Raw genomic sequence first — 7,058 nt, forward strand, 5'->3', positions numbered from 1 at the left:
TCCATCCTAGTGGTTTTTGCATTCACAATTGCAAAATCTCAGGCCCTCCTTCAGTCCTTATCTTAACCTCCCTTCTGCATGTGGTAGTTAACCACTGCCTTCCTCCAAACTGTCTCAAACCTATTCTCTGCCTCTGGGACTCCACTCTTTCATGCCTTTGCTCCTGCCTCTCCTTTAAACCCTCTGGGTCTCCTTCAGGGGGCTTCTCTTCCTTTCCCAAATTTTTTTCCCCCAAAGCAGGGGGTTGCCCAGGCTGGAGTGCAGTGGTGCAATCATGGCTCACGACAGTCTCAACATCCAGGACTCAAGTGATCCTCAGCCTCAGCCTCCTGAGTAGCTGGAACCACAGGCACCTGCCACCACACCTGGCTAATTTTCCTATCTTTTGTAGAAATGGGATTTCACCATGTTGCTCAGGCTGGTCTTGAACTCCTTGGCTCAAGCGATCTGCCCACCTTGGTCTCCCAAAGTGCTAGGATTATAGGCATGAACCACCACGCCTGGCATCCAAATTCAAATTTATTTATTTTTAAGTTGACATATAAAATTGCATGTATTCATTGTATACGCACACATACTTTCTTTTTTCTTTCTTTTTTTTTTTTTAAATAGAGACGGGGTTTCACCATATTGGCCAGGCTGGTCTTGAACTTCTGACCTCATGATCCACCCACCTCGGCCTCCTAAAGTGCTGGGATTACAGGTGTGCGCCACCACACCCAGCCCATACTTTCAAATTCAACAAATTTTATTAGTTTGCTAGGGCTGCCATAACAAAATAATATAGACTGGGTGACTAAAACATCACAGTTTTGGAGGCCAGGAGTTCAAGATCAAGGTGTTGGCAGGTTTAGTTTCTTCTGAGGCCTCTCTCCTTGGCTTCCAGTTGGCCACCTTCTTATATGATCTCATATGGTTGTTTCTCAGTCTGTGTATTGATTATACCCTATCTCTTGTTACCTTTTTAAATTTTATTTATTTATTTTTAGAGGCAGGGTTTTTGCTCTGTTGCCCAGGCTACAGTGCAGTGACACAATCATAGCTCACTGCAGCCTTGAACTTCTGGGCTCAAGTGATCTTCCCTCCTCAGCCTCTCCAGTATCTGGTACTACAGGTATGCATCGCCACACCTAATTTTTTACTTTTGTAGAGACTAAAGTCTCACTATGCTTACTGGGCTGGTCTTGAACACCTGGCATCAGGCAATCTTCCAGCCTTGGCCTCCCAAAGTGCTGGGATTACCTCTTGGTCACCACTCTCAGCCCTAACCTCCTTTTCTTACAAGGACACCAGTCAGATTGAATTAGCCCCCATTAATTGACCTTATTTTACCCTAATCATCTCTTTAAAGACTCTATATTCAGGCCGGGCACGGTGGCTCACGCCTGTAATCCTAGTACTTTGGGAGGCTGAGGCGGGTGGATTACTTGAGGTCAGGAGTTTGAGACCAGCCTGGCCAACATGGTGAAACCCCATCTGTACTAAAAATACAAAAATTCACCAGGTGTGATGGTGCCTGCCTATAATCTCAGCTACTTGGGAGGCTGAGGCAGGAGAATCACTTGAACCTGGGAGGCAGAGGTTGCAGTGAGCCAAGATCACACCATTGCCCTCCAGCCTGGGCAACAGAGCAAGACTCCAAGTAAAAAAAAAAAAGAAAGAAAAAAAAAAGACTATATTCATGTTCATTACTTGAGCCCAAGAGTTCGAGGCTGCAGTGAACCATGATTGTGCCACTGTTTTCCATCCTGGAAGACAGAGTAAGACTCTGTCTCAAAAAAGGAAAGAAGGAGGCCCTATCTCTAAGTACAGTCACATTCTGGAGCACTGGGGTTAGGATTTCAATATATAAATTTTGAAGGCACACGATTCAGCCCATAATAAAATTAAAAGTTGAACTCATCATCTTCCGCATCCCCACCTGGTCCCTCTCCTTTATTCCCTCTCTTCATCAATCTCTGAAGGCCCTAACCATGAAGTGTTTTCTTTTTCAAGGGAAAGAAGCACTCCCACCTAGACACTGCAGAGGGCGTTGTTGCCTCTTTCCTGATTCCCAGATGCCATTTTGTAGGAAAGCCACTAAAGACCACCAGGATTGTGTCAAAAGGATCTGGAGACAAGTCAAGATGCTTCTACTGGACAAAGGCACAACAAATTGAACACCAATAAGAATAACAAGCCAAAGATTTGAAATATAGAAGTGTTCCAGAAAATGAATGAAGTAGGAATTATTGAGTTGGAATAGCACCATTTCATAGCCCATAAGGAATTAATGGATCTAAGCAGCGATTGTCAATGGCTGTTGACACCACAAACATAAAAGAGATAACTAGGAACTGTGTGCCTCCTGATGGAAGAATACATCACGGTCTATGAGGTAGTTTTGTCCCACCCCCCAATTTAACCAGAATCTGATCAAACGTCTATATGCAACTATATATAAATTTACAGGAAATATATGGGACAGAGAAAGCATTAAACCAATAACATAGGGATGCAATCAGCAAAATTCAGACAATGGGAAACTTTATCTGACAACGCAGTTTTTTTCAACAAACAGCAAACAATCCAGTTTTTTCAACAAATTGCCAAAAAAATCCAGTATTTTTCAACAAATTGCAAAAAAAAAAAAAAAAAAAAAAAGAGGTAGAAGAACCTTAAAACTTGAAAAACACATTTTTAAAAATAGGTAAATACACCAGTAGCAATGAGCACATCTAGCAGTCAGATCATGGTTTCTAAATACTGTCCTCCAATATAAAGAACCAGACTCCTTCAAGAAATATCTGATTCTAGGACCAGGGCAGAGAAAACACAAGGTTAGCCTGGGTCATTTTGTAATGCCAAAAAGTAAGGAAGTTGTCAGGGAAGAAAAGGGGGTGAGGAAGGTGCAGTATGTCAAGAGACTGCAGGAGCCAACCAGAAACAAGCTCCCAATGGTCAGAGCTGGAATACTTTGAGCCACAAAAGAAATTACAATAGTATTGGACTATAACCCATGAAATAAAGTAAATATTCATGTATCTATAGTGATATCAATAAATGATTGAATAAATAAAGTAAATGAGAGAAAAGAGAAAAATCTGCCTTACGGCATTCTAAGTAATATATGTAGATATATTACATAAAAGGTAGAGTTTAATTTCCCTATTCTTGAGTGTGGGCTGGACTCAGAGACTCACCTTCAAAGAACAGAGTATGAAAAATAGCAATTTTACAATAGCAAAACCTGGCAGGTATCACCTTAATCAAGTGGTCCAGATTAACATCACCAGTGATAAGTCCCAAGGACAGCATGTACCCCTGATATGCAGCGTGGTGGCTCACGCCTGTAATTCCAGCACTTGGGAGGCCTAGGAGGGCAGATCACTTGAGGTCGACACCAGCCTGGCCAACATGACAAAATCCCATCTCTACTAAAAATACAAAAAAATTAGCTGGGCATAGTAGCACGTGCCCGTAATCCCAGCTACTCAGGAGGCTCAGACAGGAGAATTGCTTGAACCCAGGAGGTGGAGGTTGCAGTGAGCTGAGATCACACCACTGTTCCAGCCCGGGCGACAGAAGAAGACTGTCTCAAAAAAAAAAAACAGGAAGAGGCCAGGCGCAGTGGTTCACGCCTGTAATCCCAGCACTTTGGGAGGCCGAGGTGGGTGGATCACGAGGTCAAGAGATCGAGACCAACATGGTGAAACCCCATCTCTACTAAAAATACAAAAAATTAGCTGGGCATGGTGGCGCGTGCCTGTAATCCCAGCTATTCAGGAGGCTGAGGCAGGAGAATTGCCTGAACCCAGGAGGCGGAGGTTGCGGTGAGCCGAGATCGCGCCATTGCACTCCAGCCTGGGTGACAAGAGCGAAACTCCGTCTCAAAAAAAAAAAAAAAAAAACAGAAAGAAAGAAAAAACATGCCTATCAACTCTGTGCCTTTCCAAAAACCCATAGCTGCTTTCTAATCAAGAGAAAGACATCAGACAAATCCAAATTGAACACCATCCTTCAAGATACCCAATCAGTACCCTTCAAAAGTGTCAAGATCAGGATACACAAGGAAAAACCAAGAAACCATCATGAAGAAGAGGAAACTAACAGGATATATCTGCCCTTGAGGGGACCTATGCTGTGCATGTCATTGTCAAATGCATCTCCCAAGTGCAAGCCCTGAACACTATCTTTTAGTTTTATCTGCATTAAAAAAAAAAAAAAAAAAGATTAGGCTGGGCACAGTGGCTCACGCCTATAGTCCCAGCACTTTGGGAGGCCAAGGCGGGCAGATCACAAGGTCAGGAGTTTGAGAACAGCCTGGCCAACATAGTGAAACCCTGTCTCTACTAAAAGTACAAGAATAAGCTGGGTGTGGTGGCGGACGCCTGTAATCCCAGCTACTGGGAAGCTGAGGCAGGAGAATTGTTTGAACCTGAGAGGCAGGAGTTGTAATGACCCAAGATCACGCCATTACACTCCAGCCTGGGTGAAAGAGCAAAACTCTGTCTCAAAAAAACAAACAAAAAAAAGACTAAATTACATTTTATTCTAACTCTACAAAATATTACAAAATCATTGTTATATAAGACATGATCAAGTTTGGGCCCAGTGGTTCATGCCTGTAATCCCAGCACTTTGGGAGCCTGAGGCGGGCGGATCACCTGAGGTCAGGAGTTAGAGACCAGCCTGGCCAACATGGCGAAACGTTGTCTTTACTAAAAGTACAAAGATTAGCCAGTGTGGTGGTAGGCATCTGTAATCCCAGCTACTCAGGAGGCTGAGGCAGAAGTTGTAAGATCTTTTAGGCCGACTGACCGCCCACTAGATGCCATGTTAACCTCTGTGACCTGCATGGACACTCCAGATGAGTTCCTGGAAAATCTAAAGTAACTGGAAGACCATGAAAAGAGGAAGAAATGATCAACCCCTGAGGTGCCTACTTAACTTAAATTAACACATTCTCTATTGTTCCTCATTCCTGCTCCAATTGATAAGGCCATTGGACCTTGTAACTGACCTTGGTCAACCTTGTGACTCCACACCCTCCGACCCCCTCCCAGCTTGCAAAAAACTGCCCTAAAGTTACTTCTGTAACTTTCCATTGTTTATCGCAAACATATAAAACCAACTCCTATCCCTCTGCCCTCCGCTGATGCCCTTTTAGGCCTCAGCCTACCTGCACCCAGGTGAATAAACAGCCGTGTTGCTCACACAAAGCCTGTTTGGGGGTCTCTTCACTTAGAGTGCATGTTTTAACAGAAATGAGCTGAGATTGCGCCACTGCATTCCAGCCTCGGCCACAAGAGCGAGGCTCCGTCTGGAAAAAAACAAAAAAAGACACAATCGAATGAAACCCAAAAAAAGTAGGGAAAAAGTACTGCAGAAGTAGGTGAGGCAGTTAATTTTTTTTTCTTTTTTACAATCCCACAGGTTGTAAGTTAATTTTTAAAATCATATTATTTTCTGGATTTGAGTATGTTTTTTGTATTTGTCAGCTTAAATTTTTTTTGGAATAATTTTAGATTTACAGAAAGTTACAAAGATAGTATAGAAAGTTCCCATATACACTTCACTCAGCTTCCCTTCATGTTAACATTTTACTAGTACATAATACTTTTTCCCTACTTTTTTTTCTTTTTGTCCAAACTAAGAAACCAACATTTGGTACAATACAATTAACTAGACGACAGACTTTATTCAGATTTAACCAGTTTTCCCATTAATTTTTTTTTCCGTTCCAAGATCCAATCCAGGATCCCACACTGCATTTAGTCATCGTGTCTCCTCAGTTTCCTCCCATCTGTGATGTTTACTTTATAGTAATTCATTAAATGGTACATTTGCTTGATGTGATTTTCTAAATTCATGTTATATTTAACAACACAAATAAAAACAAAAACAAAATAATCATAATGGTTTTTCACAGCTCTTAGAATCACGCCCCCAGCCTGACCAGCCAGGCTGTGTATGGCCTGGTCCTGGCCCACCTCTGCAGCCTCTCCGGGCCTCACAATGACCCAGGCAGGCTGCTTCCTTTCTGTCTCTCACATTTACCTTGCTCCTTCCTGCCACAAGGGCTTTGCACGTGCTATTGCCTCCTCCCAGCACACTATTCCCTCCTCTTTACCAAAGTAACTCCTACCCCTCCACTGACATCATCCCAGCATCCCTCTAACAGTCCAGCCTTCCCTGGGCTCCCTGGCCAGGCAGTGACAAAGATTCTTTGCTTGACTAAACTTCGGTCAACCTCCTGAACTTTGTCCTAGGCCCATCTGCGCATTTCCTTGTAAAATCTAGTTTTAGCAAGGAATCTTGCTAAGTCATCAAGAACACCTCCCTTGGATATCTGATCTCGATTACCCTTGATATCTGATTGGGTTTCGCACCCTCCCCTATCCCCTGGGGTGATAGCTGATCACCTGGACTGACTTTAGCAAGAATCCTGTGAGGTCGGTTTAGCCAGAATGACCCCTTAACCTAGATGTTAGCTCTTAGTCATTTACCATCCACTGACCCCACCCTGCTTCTTGGCTACAAATTCCCACTTGCCCATGCTGTATTCAGAATTGAGCCCAGTCTCTTTCCCCTGTTGAAAAATCCCACTGTAGTGATCCCTATGCCTATTGTCATGGTCTTGAATAAAGTCTTCCTTACCATGCTTTAACAAATGTCATTGAATAACTGTCTTTAATAGTAAGATCTCCTTACCACAGGCTGTCATCACCATCCACAGGGGCAATGTTATACTTGTTTGAGTGGTTATTCGTGTTTGTGTCTCTTTCCTTGCTAGACTGTAAGCTCCATGAGAGCAGGAACCACACCTGCCTGGTTGACCTCCACATCTTTAGCTTCCACTGCTGTGCCTGGCACACAGCAGGTGCTCAAGAAATATTTGTTGATTTAAGAAAGAAACAAAAATGACAAAACATGCCCAAAAGGTGGAGTGGGGAAGGGAAAAAGGAGGAGGGAATTACCACAGTGTTTTTAGCTTATTTATTCTCTTTTCATAAAGGTGGAGAAGGAAGGTCAATAGATACTGCTTACTAGTGTGTATGTAAGCTGCCAGTAAAATC

The sequence above is a fragment of the Aotus nancymaae genome, unplaced genomic scaffold (assembly GCF_030222135.1).
Source record: "Aotus nancymaae isolate 86718 unplaced genomic scaffold, 86718_ANA_hifiasm-v0.15.2.pri h1tg000057l, whole genome shotgun sequence".
NCBI classification, from domain to species: Eukaryota; Metazoa; Chordata; class Mammalia; order Primates; family Aotidae; genus Aotus; species Aotus nancymaae.